Raw genomic sequence first — 11,915 nt, forward strand, 5'->3', positions numbered from 1 at the left:
CTGAAAGCTAGGTGAGACCCAGTGAGACCAAAAATCAGTCATTCAAAATAATCAGTGGTCCAGGTAGACTTAGAGGAGTTAGAGATATGGTGGTCAAAGAAAAGTGGTTCTTGCCCTCATGGTCATTCCAGTTTGTCGCTTTTACGGTGCCTTGGGCCAGAATTGGGATGATACCTTGCTACAGGTAAGGTCCAGAAAGAGAATCTAGACTGTGATTAGATTTGAGAGTGACCTTTCCAAGGTGGACATTGAAGGCATGAATAGATGAGATCTACTCCCCACCACCAAACCAAGTGTGTGCATGCTCTGTGCAGAAGGAAGGGGTCTCTGGTCAGTGAAGATGCCAACGCAGCACCTGAGTAGCACTCATGACAGCTAGGCCAAGAGCTTCTGGAATCTGAAACGTACATGTCCTGGGCTTCTATGCATGTGCCTGAGCTGCCTCAGTGTGTGTGTGTGTGTGTGTGTGTGTGTGTGTGTGTGTGTTAATGTCCTTCATGTATCATGGAAGAGCGGGTTATGCTGTGAGCTGCAGACAAGGACAGTGTTAAGAATCTGGCTACCTTGGCAGATTCTGCAATAAAAGCACAGATATTGGCAAGGGCTTTACCACCACGGAAGGAATTCATGATAGTGTGATAGTGGCATAAGGCACAACAGAAGAGAATTGGAGAAGTAAATAAGCATATCTGAAGATAAAATCAGCACTCAGAGGAAAACTATTAAAAGTAGGTGAAAATGTTGAAATAGCAAATATGAACTTCAGACTCCTGAATTCCCATCACACTGGACTTGAAACGGTCACTGAAATTGTGCTATTAATGAAATGAAATTAATCATATTGAAGGTCATAATCATTTAATCCTATTAAATCTTCCAATGTATGTTTGGATTTCTCTAATCACTTGAATAGGTAAGTAGTGCCATCCATTAATTCTGTGTTGCTGTGTTTTGCCAGATGATACATTAAGCTAGAGGTACATGATGCACATTGTGTTTGGTTACTTTCTGCTATTACAACATAGTGAAAACCTCAGCAATTTGGAAGTAGAGGGAGATGTCTTGTTAAAATCAGTGGAATATTTATTTTTTAGCAAATGAATTTAAACAATTTTTAAAGTTCTTAAAGCACTTAAAGCTAATGAAAGGGTATCAGTTCAAGGTCCTGAGAATGTTTTCTTTGAAGGATGATCAGTGTGGGGTAATTGTATGAAGTATATATATTATTTGCTTTGAAATATGAACTTTGCTAAAGTAGCATTAAAAGTGTCGGGTAGTTTGCATTACTCAGTGGTTCAAGTATATTCCCTACAGTCTTATGTCCACTTAGTCCTAAAGGTAGATACAATCAACTATGTTTGGTGTCCTTCGACAGTGCTGGTGACCCCCTACTTCTTACTTCTGATCATCCCCCTTGCATTTTTTTCCCTCCTGTCTGAAATGCCTCTGTTAGGATTTGTTCCTTTATCTTCAAGTATTCTATTGTCCAGAGACTCTAAAAAACAAACAAACAATGCAGTTAGCCTGTGATGGGGAATAGCTTGCTTGAAGTAATTATGAACAGCATAGCAAGATTTGTTAGAGGAGCAAAAGCTACGATCAATAACAAATTAGTTTTTCTTGTGATTATATCCACAATAGTTTCATACCTTCTCTTCCCCCGCCCTAAATGACAAAGGATCTCATGCACAGAATTGCAATAATATAATTCTGTTTTAGCCAAGGTCCCTGTACAGTCAGTTCAAATGACCATTCAGTTCAGAGTCAACCAGTCAGCTCAAGATAAAAAACTGTCACAAGACTGTTTATATGCCTCATTTAAAATGGTTACTTAAAAAAATATCATACCAGTAAAAGAAAGCAAAGGGAATTATATTTCAGTGGTAACTGAAGTAATTGGGATACTTCTGATTTATTTGTTCTCTAGACACAGATAATTGCACTGCCATACAGGGCTTTTAGAACTGCTCATTTGAATGTGCACAATTAAATTTTTAACATGTTCATAAGTAGGGAGACTAATATAATGAGTCCCCATAGACCCATCTCCAGATTCAAAACTTACCAACATTTTTGCTTCACCTATCCCTTTTCTTTCTTATAATTTTTATGGAATATTTAAAATCAAATCCCAGATATCATATTAATTCACCCTTTAATATTTCAGTATGTTTCTCTTAACAGATAAGGCTTTAAAAACAATCCATAATATCATCATCGTATGTACTAAAATACAATGACTCCTTAATATTTAATACTCAATCCATATTCAAATATCCCCAGTGTCTTAAAATTGTGTTTTTAATTATTTGTTTGAATTAGGTTTCAAAAATGTTGACACACTGCATTTGGTTTATATATCTCTAAAACCTTCTTTTAACTAAAAACAATTGCCCTCCATCCTTTTTCCCCTACAAATTATTTGTTGAGGAAACCAGGTCATTTGTCCTATGGAATTTCCTATATTCTGGATTTGCTTACTCTTTTCATATCCTTGCCCAAGTTTCTCTTGGGTTTTGGTGTTTCTTTCTCAATATTTTAGAGGCTTTTTATTTATTAGGGATCTGTGATATTTGTTGCAAATATTTATTTATTTATTTATTTATTTATTTATTTGTTTGTTTGTTTATTTATTTATTGGCCATGCCGTGCGGCATGTGGGGTCTTAGTTCCCAGACCAGGGACTGAACCTGCGCCCCCTGCAGTGGAAGCACGGAGTCCTAACCACTGGACTGCCAGGGAAATCCCTTATGTTGCAAATATTTATGCCCAGTCTATCATTGGCCTTTTTATTTTCTTTACGATATTGATATCTCAGGCTGTTGTGAAAATGTTTAATATATTTCCATTTTTTCCAGTATCCTCCCATTTCTGTGCTCCCCAGTTTATTTGTTTATATTCTTTCTCTTAGTGTTTATACCTTTAAATCGTGTATATACCTCTATTATTTTTCAGATACGAGTGATCTATTTTGACTCTCAGCCATGAAAGATGAGGAGCTCAACATATACACTAATACTATTTCCCTATCAGCTTTGTAAGTTACGTTGTTTCTGTGTTGTCAGTGTTTGTAACAGTTACATGTTTTTCTCTGGTGAACGTAATCCCCACATGTGTTTTAACTTTAATATATCAGACAAATGAATTTAATAATAACTACCTTGTCCAATTTTCATTCAATGTTTTTTTGTTAGCTAGTTTCTTTTTCCATTTTTAGTTGTTTCTTCAAAAGGAAAAAAAACCCCGTAAAACTCCTGGGAACTATATCGTCTGAGGTTTTGATGGTGAATGACAGTTTTGTTATGGGTAGAGTTTCTTTTCTTTCATTGCTCCACTATCTTTTTAGCATTGAATGTTATTTTGTAGAAGTCTGAGGCCATCCTAATATTTTTCATCCATAACTGATTTGATACTTTTGTAGATTTCTCAGAGAATTTTTTTCTTTATATTTCAACAGGATATATCTAATTGCTATTCATTTTTTGTCATTTTTTTGTGTGGAACCTGGTGTGACCGTTTAACATGTAGATTCGAGACCTGATTCCCTTCTGCAAAGTTTTCATAATTATTTCTTTAAATATGTATAATATATACTGATATTTATTTATGTTGACTCTCCTTTACCTGGCCTCTATATTTTAAATTTTCTCAGACTTTTTTTAATGTTTTCTTCATTTCCATTTTATTCTCTTTTATCAATCCTGTTCTCTCTGTCCTTTACCATGATTTCAGAAGTATCTGTCATTCTTCGTGTTGTTTCTAGTTTGGCTTCATTTCGGTGACAGGTTTGTTGTTTCCCACTTCTTTGCCAAGTGCTGCCAGCTCATGCTTTAGCTTCTATTGACTCGTGCATATTCCTGAATCACGCATTTCTTATTTGTTCTCTTGTTGTGCAGCTATGGATCCTTTATATTTTTTAAGTTGATGGCAGTGTGCTATGTTATGATATGATGGTGATATAAGTCACATCTCTTTCTTGGCAGTATTTTTCTAGAGAGTGTTATTTGCCACTTTTTTCCTGTTCCTTCCCTCCTATGGGAGTGCTTCTAGGAACCTTTCAGTATCTTGCCTCCTTCCTAGTAATGCTGCTCTTCCTCAGTAAAGAAGTTACAAGTCAGCCTTTCTTGTCTCTTTCAGTCCAGTCCCAACAGCATTTTCTCTGGTAGAAATAACTCAATGTTAGTGACTTGTACATTGCATACTTCCCATTTTCCTGAAAGGAGACAGATCTGACTCCCCACTCCCTTTTTTAAACATTTCAATAGCGCTCTCATGTTTTCATTGTACCTGAATGTACCTAGATGATTTCCGACATTATTTTCAGAGTCAACGTTCTGTACTTTCTGTATTTGCCCCTGCTGCTCAGTAGTTCTGATGTCTTAATCGCCTGGGATAATCTGTATCCTTGAGAAGCGTTGAGTTAACCTTTGAGAGGGACTCAATAAGATTCAGCTCTGGGGGTGGAAGAACCTGAAAAGTAAAAAATGAAATATTAATGACTTAGAATACTTTCTCACTACAGCTGCGTGTGTGTTTCAATAAGTAAGATCAATTTTATTCTCAATTTTTGGAACAACTTTTTATCCCCCTGTGTAACAAGAAGAAAAATGAAATGGTTTTAGTCATCTGTGGAGAAGAGGTACCACATATGTAGGAGATCCCATCAATATGTATATGGGAAAAAAGAAAAAAACCTGTTGTTCATTGGAATAAAAAGTAAGGAGGGTGAAATTAGTATCAGAAAATGGGCCTTAGAAGAGATAGAAAAGCACATACGGAAACTTCGGCTTGTTGTGAGTTGAGAATGGATTGTTCCTTGCACAAAGTTTGAGTTCAGTGAGAATGTGTTGGGGATCAGAAAGGCTGGTTCCTGTTGTGGCTTTGCCTTAGATTTGCTCTGCGAAGCCCAGACAGCTTACTTGACTTCTCTGATTCTAAACTTCTATACCTGTATCATGGGAATAATTATATCTTAGGACTAGTATAAGAAAAAACTGCCTAGTATCTTATCTGGTAGTCAATAAATGTTAACACCATTCTTCTTTTCTTCAATAGATATTATTTAGTAAAATAAGAATGTAAGATTGGCTGTTATGGTAGTCTTGTGGGTTTTGGTAGAAAGACACTGATATTGGGGGATTTGGAGTGTCAGGAGGAAATGTGGTCAACACATTAAAGTGTTGGATATTAAGAATGTATATTAAGAATTAATTGACATGTGAACAACACTTGACACTTTAAAAGTCACTTTCATATTCAGTTTCTTATTTGGGACTCACGCCAACTCAGTGAAGAGATACTTTTATTTACATTTTACAAATTGGGATATATTTTTATTTACATTTTACAAGTTGGGATATTAAGTCTCTGAGATGCTCCAGGACTTGTCCATGATAAAAATGTCAGAATCTGGGCCAGAATTCTCACCCCAAGTCCAGTGCTCTTTTTACAGTTTCCTGCTGCCTTTTGGAAGTAATGCCTTGTTCAGGTTGCCTATCTCCCATGGACCTTCGTTTCCTCGTTTATAATCTCAAGCATTTTCATTAGTGGGCCACTCTGCAGGTTTTTCTCTCATTTGATAACAAAGTAGCCCTTAAAATGAGCAACTGTCATACTGTCTGCTCCAACTCTGAACCTCTATAATTTTATCTCCATTTTGCACAAACCCTGGAGTACTTACAGGAAACAGTATGAGATTTGAGAAGGATGCTGGGATTTCTCATTTTTTTAAAGCAACCTCCCCCCATAATCCCCCCAAAACCTAAATGTCCATCAAAGGAGATAGACTTAAACAATGATAAAGTACATCCCTCTATGAGCTACTTCACAGAGGTAAAAATAATATTTTCTTTGTATTTTTGAGGGGAAGTTCCGATAGGAATTCTTAAGCATAAAAGTAATTCATAAATACATGTAGAATATGATGATATTTACAAATATTTTAAAACCTATATATGTATGCATGTGTGTACGTGTAGACATATATGTACAAAAGGCAAAAAGAACAGAAAGATGAATGCCAAAATTTTAACAATGTTTACCCTAGACAGGGGAGTAGTATGAAAGAAAATTTTTGCTCTTTTACTCTGTATTGCGCAGATTTATTACAATGAGTACTAATGTAATTTAAAACATAGAATTAGTACTTATTCTGGATAGGTTTTGGTGAAAATGAAAAACAACTGTTGGTACCATTATAAAATAGTTCTCTTTTGGAAACAGTAATTCATGTTGTAGGAGCCATAAACTTATTCACAGTTTGTTATAAAATAAACATAATTGGTTTTATAAATCAGTTATGTTACTTCAATTCTTCTAAACAATTGATAATAAAACTCTGTTTTATCAATGAAAACAAACTATACTCAAACTATTATTTCAGTAGTAAGTCTGGTCAGTGCAGTTAGAAATAGGTCATTCCCATAATACCTCTTCATTGTGTCCCTTTCTTTCTGGCAGTGATTTCCTTAGTAAAACCCTCATTGCTTGCCAGGTTTATTTGAACGGACTCCTAGATGACTTTTCTTCTTATGGGCTCTCTTCCTTCTAATCTGCTCTTTTCATTGCTGTTAGTGTTGGTTTTTTGAAACATAAACCTTACCACTTTTTTCTATTCAAAATCCTTCTGTGATCCCCGTATCTTCAGAAAGTGCTTAAATTCCATAACATAACATTTATGTCTGGATTACTCTTTTTAAAAATTATCTTTTTATTGAGTTATAATTGGGCTGTCTTTTTACTGTTGAGCTATAAGAGTTCCTTATGTATTCTGGATACTAGACCTAATTATTATTGGATGTGTGATTTACAAATATTTTCTCCCATTTGATGGGTTGCCTTTTCACTTTTTGGATAGTATCCTTTGATGGACAAATGTGTTTAATTTTGATTAAGTCCAATTTATATATTTTCTCTTTGGTTAGTTGTGCTTTTGGTGTCCTATTTAAGAAACCATTTCCTAACCCAGAGTCACAACAATTAACACCTACGTTTTCATAGTTTTTATGTTTTACCTCTATGTTTTCATCATTCTCAGAGTTTTAAGTTTTAGATGTTTCATTTTGGCCTTTGGTCCATTGTGAGTTAATTTTTGTATGTGGTGTGAGGTAGTGGTTTAAATTAATTCTTTTGCATGTGGCTTTCCAGTGTCCCAGCACCATTTGTTGAAAGGAATATTATTTTAACCCCATTGAATTGTCTTGGAACCCTTATCAAAAATCAGTTGTCCATAGATGTATAGGTTTATTTCTGCAATCTCAATTCTTTTCTATTGAGCTATGTATCTATACTTGTGCCAGTATCAAACTGTCTTGATTACAGTAGTTTTGTAGTAAATTTTGAAATTGAAGAGCATGAGTTCTCCAGCTTTTTTCTTTCAACAGTTTTTGGCTATCCTGGGCCCCTTGCATTTTAGTATGAACCTTAGGCTCAGATTGTGCATTTCTTCAAAAAAGACAATTGGCGTTTGATAGGGATTGTACTGAATCTGTATTAACTTGGGGTATATTGCCATCTTAATAATAAGTCTTCTACTCAGTGAACATGGGATATCTTTCCATTTATTTAGGTCTTCTTTAATATGTTACAGTGATGTTTTATTATTTTTATTATATGTCTTCCACTTATTTTGCTAAGTTTATTTCTTAGTTTCTTATTCTTTTTGCTATTATTCTAAATTGAGTTAAAAAAATTTTTTTCAGGTTGTTTGTTAGTTAGTGTATAGAAATACAGTTGACCCTTGAACAACATGGGTTTGAACTGCATGGGTCCACTTATACATGGATTTTTTTCAGTAAATGTGTACTACAGTACTACAATATCTGAACTTGGTTGAGTCTGTGGGTGTGGAACCATGCATACAGAGGCCTGACTATAAAGTGATAAACAGATTTTCGACTGCTTAGAGGTTGACCCCCCCAACCATCGCATTGTTTAAGGATCAATTGTACACTTGATTTTTGTTTATTGATATCATACAAATACAACCTTGGTGTACTTGTTTATTAGCTCTAATATTTTGCTTTGTGGATTGCTTAGGATTCCCTATATCCTGGATCATGTCATCTGGAAATAGATAGTTTTACTTCTTCCTTTCCAATCTGGATGCATTTTATTTCTTGTCTTTCTTTCTTTTTATCCTTCATTCATTCATTTTTGCTTTATTTCTCTGGCTAGAGCCTCTAGTACAATATTGAATTGAAGTGGCGTGAGCAGACATCCTTTTCTTGATCTTAGAGGGAACGCTTTCATTCTTTCACTATTAAGTATGAGGTTGGCTGTGGGCTTTTCATAGATGCCCTTTATCAAGTTGAGAAAATTGCCTTCTACTCCTAGTTTGTTGAGTGTTTTTTTATCTTGAAAGGATGTTGGATTTTGTCAAGTGCTCCTTCTATGTTTATTGAGATGATCATGTGGTTTCTGTTTTTTCCTTTTATTCTGTTAATATTGACTGATTTTTATATGTTGAATCAACCTTGCCTTCCTGGAAAAAAATCACATTTGGTCATGTAATATAATCCTTTTTACATGTTGCTAGGTTTTTGGTTTGCTAGTATTTTGTTGAGGATTTTTGTCTATATTCATCAGGAATAATGACGTGTAATTTTTTTCTTGTGACCTCTTTTTCTGGTTTTGGTTTAAGTTGGGAAGTTTTCTAAGTTAGGCCTCATAAAATAAGTTAGGAAGTTTTCTGCATCCATTGCTTTGCACTTGCTTTTTCCACTTAATTGTAAATTCAGAAGTAACTCTGTCAACTCAGAGTTACCTTCCTCATTTTTGTGCAGCAGCATAATTCACTCTGTGGATTTGCCATAGTTATTCAGAATTCTCCTATGTATGGTCCTACGTACGGGAAATATTTTGTTATTACAAAATTAAGATTCACCATTAATAACAATGTGCATATTTTGTTTTATATTTGTGGAGATATACCTTTACAGTAGGTGCCTAGGAAAAGGATTGCTAGATCAAAGGGTAAGAACATATGTAGTTCGTTAGATATTCCTACATTCCCTCCCAAAATGGTTTTGGCATTTTACACACCCACCAGAAATGGATGAGACTGCCTGTTGTCCTGTAGCATTATCAGGATAAGGGCTATTTTGAATTTTTGACTATCTGATAGATATTTTTTAATGGTATCTCAGTGTAGTTTTAATTTGTACATCTCTGATTGTGAGTGACGTATTTTTTTATATGTTGAGGGCTGTTTTAATTTCTCTTTTCTATAGATTATCTGTTCATATATTTTGACCATTTTTTTCTACCTTGTTTTTCTCCTTTTTCTCTCATTATTTAAAAGCTCTTTATGTACTTGGGGAATAGCCCTTTGTTTATAAGTCGCATGGATTTTATTCCAGTTTTTCATTTGTCTTTTACCTTTTATGGTATTTATTTATTTTTATTCCAAAATTTCGCATTCTTATGTAGACAGAATCATTAGTCTTTTATTGCTTCTAGATTTTGAGTTATATTTAGAAGACTTTCTTTCCCCATATCCAGCTATACAGGAATCTCCCTCAATGTTTTCTTTTAATATTTCTGTGGATTCAATTTTTGAACGTTTACATTTCTGTTCTATTTGGTGTTTATTATGGCGTATGATGTATCCAATTTAATTTTTTTTTGAAAATGGCTCTTATTCTCAGTTATGTGATATGATTATCATATACTACATTTCCATGTGACCTTGTGTCTATCTGTGGATTTTCTTTGTGTTTTCCAGATATTATATTATGTGCAAAACTTCTTTTCCAATTCTCATACCTCCAATCATTTTCTCTTGTCATGAAATTGTACTGAAGGTAGTGGAAATCCTTCCCTTGTTCTTCTCCTCAGTGACAATGTTCCTAAGTGTTTCCGTATCCACATATATATAAAAACATATATATTTGTGTTGTGTGTGTGTGTGTGTGTGTGTGTGTGTGTATGTGTGAGAGAGAGTGGGAGAGAGAGAGTTACATAACAGTGCTAAATTTTGTACAGCCTGTTTTCAGTATCTATGGAGAATATCTTGTTTTTGTTTACTTAGATTTATTAAAATGGTGGATAATTAATTTTTTAATATAAAACCATCCCTGCATTTCTGGAACAAATCCCATTTGGTCATAATATCTCTTTATTTTTATTCATTTATTTATTTTTATTTTTAAATTTTTGGCTGCACCATGCTGCTTGTGGGATCTTAGTTCCCTGACCAGGGATTGAACCTGGGCCCCTGGCAATGTAAGCGCCAAGTCCAAACCACTGGACTGCCAGGGAATTCCCATATCTCTTTATTTTTAATGTGTAGTTAGAATATGCTTGCTAATATAATTCAAAATCTTTCATTGATATTCATGAGTTTGGTCTGTAGTTTTCCTATTTGTGTTTTTATCAGGTTTATGTATCAATATTATACTTCCTTCATTAACAAAGTGAAAGTTTTCCTTTTACTACACTCTGGAACAATTTAAGTAACAGTAAGATATTCATATACAGTTTCAATTAAAAATCTATTTGAACGAATTAGTCACTGCAAAGTTAGTGCATCAGAATTCTCCAGTGGCAAAAAATAAGTGATATTTGAAAGTACTCTGTTTAATATATAGTTTATTATAAGTGTAATAGTTAATTATAGTTAATATTTGATAATAGTTAATAGTTTAATAAAATATTTAATAAGTACTTTTATATTACATAGTTTGACCTTCACTTCAAATTTCTGAATATGTTATATTCATTTTACGGATTAGAAAACTGAGGCACAGAAGGATTAAGTGGCTTGCCCAATCCACACATTTAGTGAGGAGCAATAGAAGAACTTAAACTACATCTACTGTTTTCATAGTATACTCTGTTCATTCCATAGTGCTTCCCTGAAATGTAGTTCACTGTCTTTATGTCAATAGTTGGCCAAACATTTTAACTCACAATTAATTTACATGTATGTTCAGTAGGGAAAAAAAATTTTGGTTTTGAATCTATTTTTGTCATACTGTGACACTACCAGTTCTCACTACAAGTAGAATCCTTGGTGATGGAAGGCAGTAATATGTGTATGTCCATTTAGATAATCACTTGCTCTCTCTCTCTCTCTCTCACCCCAACACACATATCCTTTAGAGGACATCATGGGATAAGACTACCTTAACCATTGATTCATACAATTCAAATAGGCTTTTGGCATACAGAGTAGTTATGATTTGTGGAACATGCTTTCATTTATAGTATATCCTCCGTTTATGTACCTACCTAATGTAGAGATTAGATTGGCTTTAAGTTATCAGCCATTTTGAAGATAGGCCCATTAAAAAGAAAAACTAGGGCTTCCCTGGTGGCGCAGTGGTTGAGAATCCGCCTGCCAATGCAGGGGACACGGGTTCGAGCCCTGGTCTGGGAAGATCCCACATGCCACGGAGCAACTGGGCCCGTGAGCCACAACTACTGAGCCTGCGCGTCTGGAGCCTGCGCTCCGCAACAAGAGAGGCCGCGACGGTGAGAGGCCCGCGCACCGCGATGAAGAGTGGTCCCCACTTGCCGCAACTGGAGAAAGCCCTCGCACAGAAACGAAGACTCAACACAGCCATAAATAAATAAATAAATAAATAAATAAATAAATAAATAAATAAATAAATAAATAAATAAAAGAACGTGAATTTCTTTAAAAAAAAAAAAAGAAAAGAAAAACTAAAGCAAACAAAAATTCCAAATATCTGTAAGAACAGATTTAATGTGATGTCACATACTTTCTACAACGTATCGAAATTCCAGGGATGAGCATGGTGCATCATCTCTGGTACCTTAAACTTGAGTACTTGTATTAAAGTAGCTAGGAATGGGAAAATATAAGTGTAAAATAATATAATGCAATATGTTGTAATCAATAAACTCAATAGTATATCGATATAAACATACACATTTTGGCAATACGAAGC

The 11,915-nt window shown here is 34.6% G+C and overlaps 1 non-coding gene across 1 annotated transcript; it reads right to left on the reverse strand.

The window, feature by feature from the left end:
* Positions 1-10,187: 10,187 nt before the first annotated feature.
* TRNAV-UAC (transfer RNA valine (anticodon UAC)) lies at positions 10,188-10,260 on the reverse strand. The gene has a single exon. It is a non-coding gene; the product is annotated as a tRNA-Val (tRNA).
* Between the last annotated feature and the right edge of the window lie 1,655 nt (positions 10,261-11,915).

The sequence above is a fragment of the Eschrichtius robustus genome, chromosome X, assembly GCF_028021215.1.
Source record: "Eschrichtius robustus isolate mEscRob2 chromosome X, mEscRob2.pri, whole genome shotgun sequence".
Lineage (NCBI taxonomy): Eukaryota > Metazoa > Chordata > Mammalia > Artiodactyla > Eschrichtiidae > Eschrichtius > Eschrichtius robustus.